Source organism: Tinamus guttatus, unplaced genomic scaffold, assembly GCF_059628265.1.
Source record: "Tinamus guttatus ecotype Peru unplaced genomic scaffold, ASM5962826v1 Tinamus_guttatus_pri_ptg000593l, whole genome shotgun sequence".
Classification (NCBI taxonomy): Eukaryota; Metazoa; Chordata; class Aves; order Tinamiformes; family Tinamidae; genus Tinamus; species Tinamus guttatus.
This window is the reverse complement of record NW_028289127.1, coordinates 540524-551439: the sequence shown is the minus strand read 5'-3', so window position 1 is coordinate 551439 and position 10916 is coordinate 540524. Positions and strand designations below refer to the sequence as shown.

Sequence of the window (10916 nt, the reverse complement as noted above, 5' to 3'; positions counted from 1 at the left end):
TATTTCTTGAAGGAAGTGACCAAATTAAGTTAAACTGTTAGGTAAAACAGGGCACTTCTTTTTTGGTGTTGTAAGAGAAACAGGTGGAAAAATCCTCTTCAACTGAGCTTTTGAGAGGTTGTGGGGAGAAAACTAATTTAGCAAGCCCAGAGTGAATTGAAAACAATCTATACTGGAACATGCCAATATCTGTGAAGACTGAATCATGTTTCTGAGCACATGCAGAAGCAGAAATTATGAGTATCTGGAAATTCTGTAGAAAACTTGAATGCGTCAGGATGACTATGAAGTCACTTTCTCCCTTATGCTAGCAAGTGTCACATGTCATGTAGAGGCCCATGGTGACAACACTGACTGTACACCACCAATGATGTTTCTGTTCTCCACGTAAAAAATGTTGCAAACTCAGCTTAACTGAATGATGCAGATCGTTGCAATGGCTTTTACGTAAAAAGAGAAATAAGCCTTTTATAAGCAAAAAGAACTGTGTAAGAGAATATCTTTCACTTTCTGAGTGATTAGTTTGTAATTTGAGGAATTTGACCTGTTTCAGTGGAGCCTAGATTAAACCAATTAACTGTTTAAATGGAGGAAGAATCTTTGTCCTATGCAATCAGCAAGAACTCTGTCTAGCTTGCACTGAAGAGATGGTATCCTCTGTATTTTCCATATTTGAGTTTTGATACTTAGTACCCCTGATTAAAAAAATGGAATTCACATGTCCACATCAATTTCTGCATTTGAAGAATGGCTTCCTCATTCTTACAAAGCACAGTGATATCTACTGAAGCTAAAACCAAAAATGTATTTAGGTTGACTAAAAGAGTAATAATAGCAAGTACTGAGAAGTCTTAAATATCCTTTGCAGTTGGCAGTAGTTACCTTATGCCAGCAATACCAGAATTTGTATAATCATCTAGGATTAAAAAAAAATAGGTTCTATTTTTATTTTTGCTTAATTATTCATGCTTATTTTTCCATTGAGCTGGAATAAGTACAAACCACTGTGAAAAGACTATGGTAGAGTCTCTCTCCATTGCTGTTCTGCTTTGTATGGATTAAAAGTGTTTATTAAAGCGCTGCGTTTTCTATTTTCAGCAGGCCTAGCGTAATGTAATTGAACTGGGAATTCAATAGGAAGGTAACAGTCTATGTCTCACAGTTTCAAAAATCTAATCCAAAGGTAATTTTTTCATCAGCTTCTTTGCCCATTGAAACCAACCGTACTAATAGATTTCCAGTAAAACACAAATTATAATTTGTCTTTAATACCAGAAGTCTGTAAAGGGACTAATTGATATATGTCTAGACAAATATACATATATACATGTATACATGTATACATACAAGATACATGAATATTTCAAGTCAAAGTGATGCTTGAACACATCTTTAATTACATTGAGATTGCATAAGATGGAAAATGATGCAGCTATGTGAAAGGTTTATTGAGATTTTGTTCATAATTCTACATAAAATAAACAAAACTAAACATGGCTAACCTGCAGTTCAGTCTTTGTCTGTATACCAGAGCCAAATGTCCTAAAAATCTCTTTAAAGAGCCATGCCCAGTTCCCACTCTCTTAGACTCATCCTTCAATTTCTCCCTTGCACTTTGCTAGTGGGAAATGAGGACTTTTCTTTAAGCAGGTGACAATTAGGAATTATCTGTAGGAGTTAGAGAGTTCACACTTATGTGAAAAAACTGAGGTTTTGTTTTCCCCATTTTACTCCTCTGTTTATAATATAGATCACTTATCATGGTGCTTAACATTATGTTTCCTGATAGTGGCAAAGCAGCAACTCTTTAGGCACTTTGTAGGAGTGCCATGCCACTGTTTTTTTTTTTTTGTTTGTTTGTTTGTTTGTCTGTTTGTTTGTTTGTTTTTTATCAATTTCATAGCGATAAAGGCTTAAAAACCCTTCTGTTATGGACAATCGCTTGAAAGAACACCCTCCATATATATCAAACTTAAAAGATCAGTGTGAATGCTTTTGACTAGAATTCTAAGAATTCATCCACTGCCTTTCAATTGTAGGGGGCATTATGTGCTGACTTTGACTGAACAATCTTTTGTGATTTTTGTTGGTTCATTTAAGATTCTTAGAAGAATGCAATAAAAGAGAGAAAAGGTTCCTTTAGCACCTTCTATTTTGGAGATTCATAGCCTCTTAAGAGTGAACCTGGCAGGTGCATCTAATACAAAATTATTGAATTTAACTATCACACAGGGAGTAACCCAAGTGTTTGAAGCTTTCTACTTCACACTGAATCAGGGATGATTTCAACCATGAAAAATTGAGCTGTAGAGATCCTGCACTTATTGCTAGAACTAACATCTAAATTGTGATTCTTGCTGGGTAATAAAATATGTATTTTATTAGGTGGGGGTTTATGAAGTGGGGGGAAACTGTTCTTTAACACTCATATTTTAAAAGTTGAATGCTCTAGTGAGAAAAAAAAAAGTATTATTTATTTTTTACTGTAAATGCAGTTTTTAAAAACTATGCAACATATGAAACCAGAGAAAATATTTGTTTTAGAACAAGAAAAAACATTTTTGTTAGAACTGCCTGTTAAATTAATAATCACAACAAACCAGAGTAAGTTGAACTTCTGCACAGGCACAAACCTTAACTTAAAAATGGATGAATTATGATTAAATATTCAGGATTTTTAAACTATTATTATAATAACTAATAAAATTAATTATATTGTTATATTGTTATTATATTGTTGTATAATGTTATAATAACATACCTGGGCAAAGAAGAATTTATTGTCAGGATAGATTGTCACAATTTAAATTAGATCTCAGTGCAAATCAATTGCTACCGTTGCAGTTGATGCAGTTATGCTGTTTAAAGCAGTTGAAAAACTTGTCTTATGTGGATGGACACTTTAAGTTCATAAAGATAAGTTTGATCGTGTAATGCTAGTGGTTTCAAAGGAATATTACATGACAGAGAAGTTATAACATGGCTTGACACATCTTGCTTTTACACTGACAACTACTCTTCATCTCTGGGATTTAATGGTGCTATTACTAATGTACTTTCTTAGCGGCCCTTAGCTCCTTCCTCTATTACAAAAGCTACCAAGAATACTATTGCCTTAATTTGTCAAATGACTTCCTATTACATTAACAAGGTTCATGTATAGAAGAAAATAGTGTTTCATAAGGCTTACCAAAGCATTATAGAATGTTATTAGTGCTATAGTCTGTGACTTTCAGACTTTTTTTTAGAAGGCTCTCAAAAGCCAGTTTTCTTCTGTGAATATACTACTTTCTATACTCCAATAGCTCCCAGTTTCTAAGGCCATTGATTATGTTTAGTCTTATGAAGGAAGAAAGATAATACATCCCCATTTTTCTCTCATGTATGTCTATACAGCATATTCTTTGTTTTAAGAAAAATCAAAGCTAGAATAATCTCTTAATTCTCTATAGAAACAAAATTGGAAATGTTAAAAAGGCACATAACTTGGTTTTGTCTTATCTGGTGAGCAAGTCCTTTCCATATTCTACCACAAAACACAGATATTTTAATGCCCTTACGTACTGTTATGAAGTGTTTTCCTAGTAACATGAAACTGTAGCTATCTCAAAAACTAAAGGTATGTTTTCTCCCCTCTGCAGAAGAGTATCAGAAACACACAAAACATATGCATTCCTAACCCATATGTTGTTTGTTCCTACAGTTCTGCTTGAGTAGCAATCCTTTCCCAAAAAACTTACTTTCATGCTCTAATTTTTAGTGAGGATCAGCTGGTTCTGTTGTTCTAGCCTCATCTAGTAAGGTAGGGTTGATGAAAGATATTGTCGTTGCATACTTTCTTCCTTGGCTTTCTTAACTTATCAACAAGCAATACTATAAGGATTACTACACAATAATTACTACACACTGTTTACGGTATCTGTCCAGACTGGGAACATTCAGAAGTTTTAAATGATGTTGGACAGGAGACAGGATACCTTAATCTATGAAAGACCGGCAAGTATTTACCTATGAATGTCTGCTGTTTGTCTATAAACTCAATACTCTTTCTCAAAATCTTAAAAAAAAAAAAATCTATTCCAGTGGTTTGCTACTGTAGAATGGGAGTATGTGTATGTGCACAGGTGCCTGTGTTGCTTGGCATAGGTTCCTAAGACACCTCATGTATTCAGTAGAGAGAGCAAAGTGTACATCTACAGAAGGGCACAGCGTGAAGATTGCAAAAGTGTAGCAGTATCTTCATATTCAAGGAGCATGGAGGCATTTTCTGGAGATTCCTACCTCTTTCCATTGACTCTATAGGAGAGCTAAGAAACTAGAGTGGAGTTAGTATAAAGTTAGGAAATGCTGCTGTTTGGTAGAAAAGCACTTCCACAAACCAACTCAAAGGTGAAGGCAAGCTAAAGGAAACTGAAGACACAAGCATAACTGTTTGGTTATTTGAGTAAAGGCTGTGCAGAGCAAGCACAGAAACCCCATAAGGAACAGAACAGTGCTAGGCGGAAGAACCCTGGTAACCTAATTAGCAAAAATCTAATCAGTGAAAAATCAGAGAATATGTAATCCACTATTCTTAGGTCTATTAGATCAATTAGATCACTGACCTTGGTGTGAAACCCACAACCCTGAGTCAGTGAAAGAAACTCTCTGTGATACAATGCAAACTAAAAGGTTTTATTGCCCAAAGGATTACAGGATTTATGGTATACAAGGGATGAGTTTTAGGATTAAACAGTCATTATGGAACGTTTCAAGGGGCTTAGGGAAATATGCAAAATATTATGAGGTGCTTAGGAAAGAATCAGGGAGAAGAATAAGCTCGGGGAAATGGAATGAAAAGCTGATTAAAAGGGGTCATTCAAATGTAAACATGTTATTGGTCAATAGGATTGTTTGACTGAGCCATACACTTCACCACAGTCTGTATAATCTCTCTAAATTTTATTTCTAGCTATATTTGATGTGTGTGAACAATTGGACTGTGTAGTCAGAGGGGAGATGTTAGTGCCAACCTTGGAGTGGGAGGGCATAGTCACAGAACCTGGAGGACTCTATCCCAGCAGCTGGGGAGACACTCGTCCAAGAACTGAAAGTGCAATAAATACTGTGTGTGAGCATGTGTGCATGCATGTGTGTGAGAAATATGTGCTCAGCTTTGCTACTGGCTGGACCCAGGCACAGGAAGCTCAGCATTTATGCGAAAGGAATGGTGAAACCCCCCAGATCCTGGGGAGTACCTCTAACAACAACAAGACTGTTGTTAGGTACTTCAGAGGTAGCACTGAGGAAAACTGAACCAATTTCTTTGTATTCCTTTTATTTTGAGAAGTCAGAATTCATCTACATCTTGAAAGACCAGGTTGGCACAAAGTTGTAGTGCGCAGACCTTAAAATGTGTTCATTTAAAAAAATATATAAAAATGGACTAAAATACCTAAGTGACAAAGAAAGCCTAAATAATTACTTTATTTTAATTACTTAAAAATATTATTTATCTTTATTTTTCTCTTGTCTTCAGGCTTCCAGCTGATGTAACACAAATGCCATTAGTGTAATTATCCTGACTGAGGCACCTATTCAGCAATGTACTTAAATATACTGAAAGAACAAGGCAAAGGTCAAATTAAGAAGTGTATTGGGCAAGAACTCTTGCAAGTTCTGTGCTTGGGAATCACAGAAAAAAAATATTCTTCTTATGATATCTTGTATTTATATCTATACTTTGAATGCATACTAAGCTTGCCTCCTGCAGGTGGGGTAGCTATCAATTATAGTGCTAAATTTGAGTCATAGAAAAGTGATCTCTGTCCCTTATACGAAGAATGGCAAATTGCATCTGGATAATTCCTAGCCATTACAGTGAAAACATCTGAGAGAGTTCTCAGCTTCCAGCTCTATTGTCCAGTCTCTCTGCATTTTTATATCTTGTTGACATTTTGTATCATTCATCTAGGATTGACATTTTTAGGATTTTCTTCATAATTAAATAGAAAATCATAAATAAATAAAAAAGCAAGTTTTAGGAGAGCCTACAGGACTTTCATGCATTAAGCTAGTAAGAACACGTACATATTGTTTGGGGTCTTGAATATAGGCTTGAGGTTTGCTTTTAAATGGAGCAAAATAATATCTCTACATATAATGCAGTATACTTTATATTTTTATGCATCAAGCTGGTCTCCCTCCTAATAGGATGCTCTATAAATTTGCAAAGAGTTAACAAATAGACAAAATCCTAAGTACATATCAATATAAAGAACATTTTATATACTGATTACTAGTAAGATAAAATACCATCATTAAGAGGTGGAAAGACATGCACAGGAGTTGACTCTCTAAAACCAAAAGACAAAACAGTTCTAAGACATAATTGCTTTCAATTAATTTCCCAAAGAGAGCAGAAGTCAGAGGTGGCCATCTAATGGAAACAATTCAGTACTCTGGAGATTAGCCGTAATTAAAGGTTTTTTATTCAATATTTTTTCCTAGGGGGCAGAAGGGAAAAGATACTGCTTCTTATTCAGCTTTAAATGATTTACACACATTTAATTTATAGTAACAGAATTTTTCAATTTGTGATTATGATATGGCCTTAGCCTTTTGCAATTACCTTGATTTTACAGGCATAATGAACACACAGAGCTCACATTAGTCCAGTATTTCAGAAAAGGAAAACAAAAGCAGAAAAATCAAACTTGCTTGTGTATTAGTAGCATAACCTCTTGATTAAGCAATAAAACCCACTCACAGTCATTTGGTCAGATTAGTGCAGTGCCTCTGATGAAACTAAGGACACTTACCCAAGACAGTCCTTAGCTGTCACAGATTGTCACCTTGACAAAGACATTAAGAGCAGAATCAATCTGTTACAAGGAAGCCCTAAGAGAGTTACTGTAATAGTTTACGTTGTCACCTTCCACTCTAACTTTTAAAGCTACTCAGGGCAGAGTGGAAACAACCAGATTCCTCTTACTTCAGAGAAGCTTTATTTCAAGGGCAGCTCAAAGTTACACTGTTCATCCCCTTGTATTTTCTCCCTTAACACAGTGTAAGAGAGAAAAAGGCAGAAAAGAGGCAGAGTGAAGATGTATGAATGCCCCCTTGTAGAAACAGAGAGAAAAGAAATTGAAATGATAAGTTTACCTTTTTCTCTGAAACTGTAATGACATATGCATAATTCAATAACAATTTCCAAAGTGAAAACATTGACACAGGAGGGCTAACTGCTGAACAGAAGTGAAGTAGGCACCGTCAGAGTGCTGCTCTCTTTCCATTTGACTATTAAAACAGAAATAAATAGCTCAATTTTTGTCTTGCCTCATCTTCTTCATAGAAAAAATAATAAAAAGAAAAATGATGATGAGGAATTTGCTTTCTCTAAACACACATTGTACAGCTCTCTCCTGCTATCAGAGTGTGAAGAAACAGGCTTTGTTACTTACTCACCCACATTCTTGTGATGCCTTTTGCCCCTTGCCTACAACTGTGAAATTCCTTTCTTTTTCTCTAGTAATATTTGGCATTTAGAAAAGATGGTTATTTGTTGAATTTCATCTCTTTATTTCTTATGGACCATGGGCTCTGATGACTCACACTAACTTGTTTGTGTATTTGCATATTAGGGTTGATCCCGTGTTATCCCATGCTATGACATTTACCATCATGACTTTCAAATTTCCTCTATGTCAAAGTATTTCTGAGATCATCACTATCAAGTGGATTCTGAAAGTGCCTGAAGTCCCTATATTCTGTTATTCAGGTCTGTAATCTTAACCTTACATTTACTTAGATTTTGCCTGTGACATATTCATTTAAGGAGCCTGTAGGTATCTATTCAGCTTAAGACTTCCAAGATTTGAACTTTCTTCTTTACAAAAATATTTTATCACTCTGAATAATAAACCCTTTAAGCAAGTCTTTCTGGTATCACACAATTTCTTATTCTTATCTGCCTTTGCTTGTGGAGTCCTTCTATATGATATTATTGAACAAGACTCTCATCTTCATAAGGCACCTGTTGATTATGCATTTCTTTCCCACCTCATCACAAATTGTTTCCAAATCTACAGCTCCCAAGATGCCTTTAAGGAGATGTTTAAGCTCTGCTTTATGTTCAGTTGGGATTGAGTTGTTCCTGAATTACAGGCAGTTAGGAACACCTAGTGTATTCTTGGTGGAACGCTGTGTGCTCACAACACTCCAAATAGCACCACAAAGCTGCAGTATTTTTCAATACAGATACATGTCACATCAATCTTGGCTAAATGCAAGGCGTATCTCTTACTAATGCCACCTTACTAAAACCCTTAGCAGTACAGGGAGATGATCACTTCCCTTGTCCGTCTGGCTATGCTGTTCCTGATACAAACCAGGAGGACATTGGCCTTCTTGGCCACCTGGGCATGCTGCTGGCTCATGTTCAGCCAGCTGTTGACCAATACCCCCAGGCCCTTTACTGCTACAAGCCTATGGCATTGCATGGGGTTATTCCGACGGAAGTGCAGAACTCAGCACGTGGCCTTGTTGAACCTCATACAGTTGGTCTCAGCCCATCAATCCAGCCTGCCCAGATCCCTCTGCAGAGTCTTCCCACCCTCAAGCAGATCTATTCTTCCTCCCATCTTGGTGTCATCTGCAAATTTGCTGAGGGTGCACTCAATCCCCTCATCCAGATCTTTGGTAAAGATATTAAAGAGGACCAGACTCAACACTGACCCCTGGAAAACATCTCTCATGACTGGTCGCCATCTGGATTTAACTCCTTTCACCACCACTCTCTAGGCCCATCCACCCAGCCAGTTCTTCACCCATTGAAGAGTACAGCTTTCTAAGCAATGATCTGCCATCTTTTCCAGGAGAATACAGTGGGAGACTGTGTCAAAGGCCTTACTGAAGTCTAAGTAGACCACATCCACAGCCTTGCCCTCATCCACTAGGTGGGTTGCCTGGTCAGAGAAGGAGATCAGGTTGGTGAGGCAGGACCTGCCTTTCATGAATCCATATTGGCTGGGTCTGGTCCCCTGGTTGTCACACACATGCTGTGTGATCGCCCTCAGGATGATCTACTCCACAATTTTCCCTGATACCAAGGTCAGGCTGGCAGGTCTGCAGTTTCCCGAATCCTCCATTCGATCTGTCTTGTAGATAGGTGTCACATTGACAAATCTCCAGTTGTCTGGGGCCTCCTCTGTTGACCAGGGCTGCTGATGATGGAGAACAGCTTGGCAAGCACTTCCTGCAGCTCTCTCGGAACCCCATCGCATCTGACTCCATAGGCTTGTGAGCATTGGAGTGGAGTAGCAGGTCACTGACTGTTTCCTCCTGGATTATGGGGGGTTTATTCTGCACTCTATAAGTGTATTCCAGCTAAGGGGACCAAGTACCTTGAGGAAAACTGGCCTGGGTGTTAAAGACTGAGGCAAAGAAGGCATTAAGTATGTCAGCTTTATCCTCATCCTTGATGACAATGTCCCCCATCACATCCAATAAAGGATGGAGATTCTCCTTGGCCCTCCTCTTCTTGTTAATGTATTTATAGAAACATTTGTTGTTGTCTTTTACAGTGGTGGCCAGATTGAGTTCCATCCAAGCTTTCACCTTTCTAATTTCCTCCCTGCATAGCCTAGTGACTTCCTTGTACTCTTCCTGAGTTGTCTGCCTCTTCTTCCAATGGTATTAAATTCTCTTTTTTACCCAGAGTCTCAGCAATAGCTCCCTATTCAACCAGGCCAGTCATCTTCCCCTTCAGCTCATCTTTTAGCACATGGGGACGGCCTGCTTCTGAGCCCTTAAGACTTCCTTCTTGAGAAAAGTCCATCCTTCTTGGACCCCTTTGTTCTTCAGCACTGTCTCCCAAGGGACTCTCCCAAACAGTATCCAGTCCAAAGCCTGTGTTCCAGAAGTCTAACATAATGGTTTTCTTGATGCCCCTCCTTGACTTAAGCAAGAACTGAAAACCCTATCATATGGTGGTCATTGTGCCCAAGACAGCCTCTGATGACCACATCTCCCACCAGTCCTTCTCTATTTGCAAAGAGCAGGTCCAGCGGGGCACCTCCCCATGAAGGCGCACTTACCAGATGTCTTGTTGGAGTTCTTCATCTGGTTCTTCTTGTCCCAGACTTATGGGGAAAAGGATTTCCTTTCTAGCAGAAGATATTAGGCAGGTGCATAGTCCCCCCAGGACTATCTGAAAAGAGATTCCCTGAGCACACACTGACAAATAGGTGGTGTGTGTCACAGGAACAGGCTGATCTGGGGAGAAAAGTTGAATGCTAATGTCATAATGTAAAACCTGACTGTACTTTCTCTTACCCCACAAAATGCAATCTTTACAGCATCTGACTGGTCTCCCATATTTGTACCAGATATTTGTATCTCCAAATTTTCAGTATGCTTCTGACCTTTTAGCTATGAAAGGTTCAGACATGTCTTGGACCCCCAAAATATTCTTGTAGTAGAATGGAGTTGAAAACAATCTCCATTCTGTAAGTCAAAGAATGCTTTGAGTATTCCTTTCTTCTGTCCCTCAGCAGCTTTGGTACAAGTGAATGTTAAAGGTCATGGCTGCTTTTAAAACTTAATAAACATCAAGAGCGTTCTGATGCTTACTTTGTGAAACACAGAACTCCTAAATTATACATTACTTTATTTCATAGCTATTTACATAGTAATTGGCATTGTATAATGCATGAAAACTCAGTTCACTGAGCTGAAATATAGTTTTCAGTATGGCCTAACATACATTTTATTATTAAAGTGATTTTAAAATGCCCTTTGTGTATTTATGCAACAGCTATTTTCACAGCACTAATCTGAGTTGCAATATTGCAATGGCAGCACAGGCTTTGTTGTATCCTGCATGATCTTTTTTCCCCTTGACCTCATCTTTCCTCATGGTGGCATGAGGAAATCTA

The 10916-nt window shown here is 37.8% G+C and overlaps 1 pseudogene; it reads left to right on the top strand.

Moving 5' to 3' along the window:
- The first annotated feature begins 8402 nt into the window (after positions 1–8402).
- Positions 8403–9144, top strand: LOC148592453 (uncharacterized; annotated as a pseudogene).
- The last annotated feature ends 1772 nt before the right edge of the window (positions 9145–10916 follow it).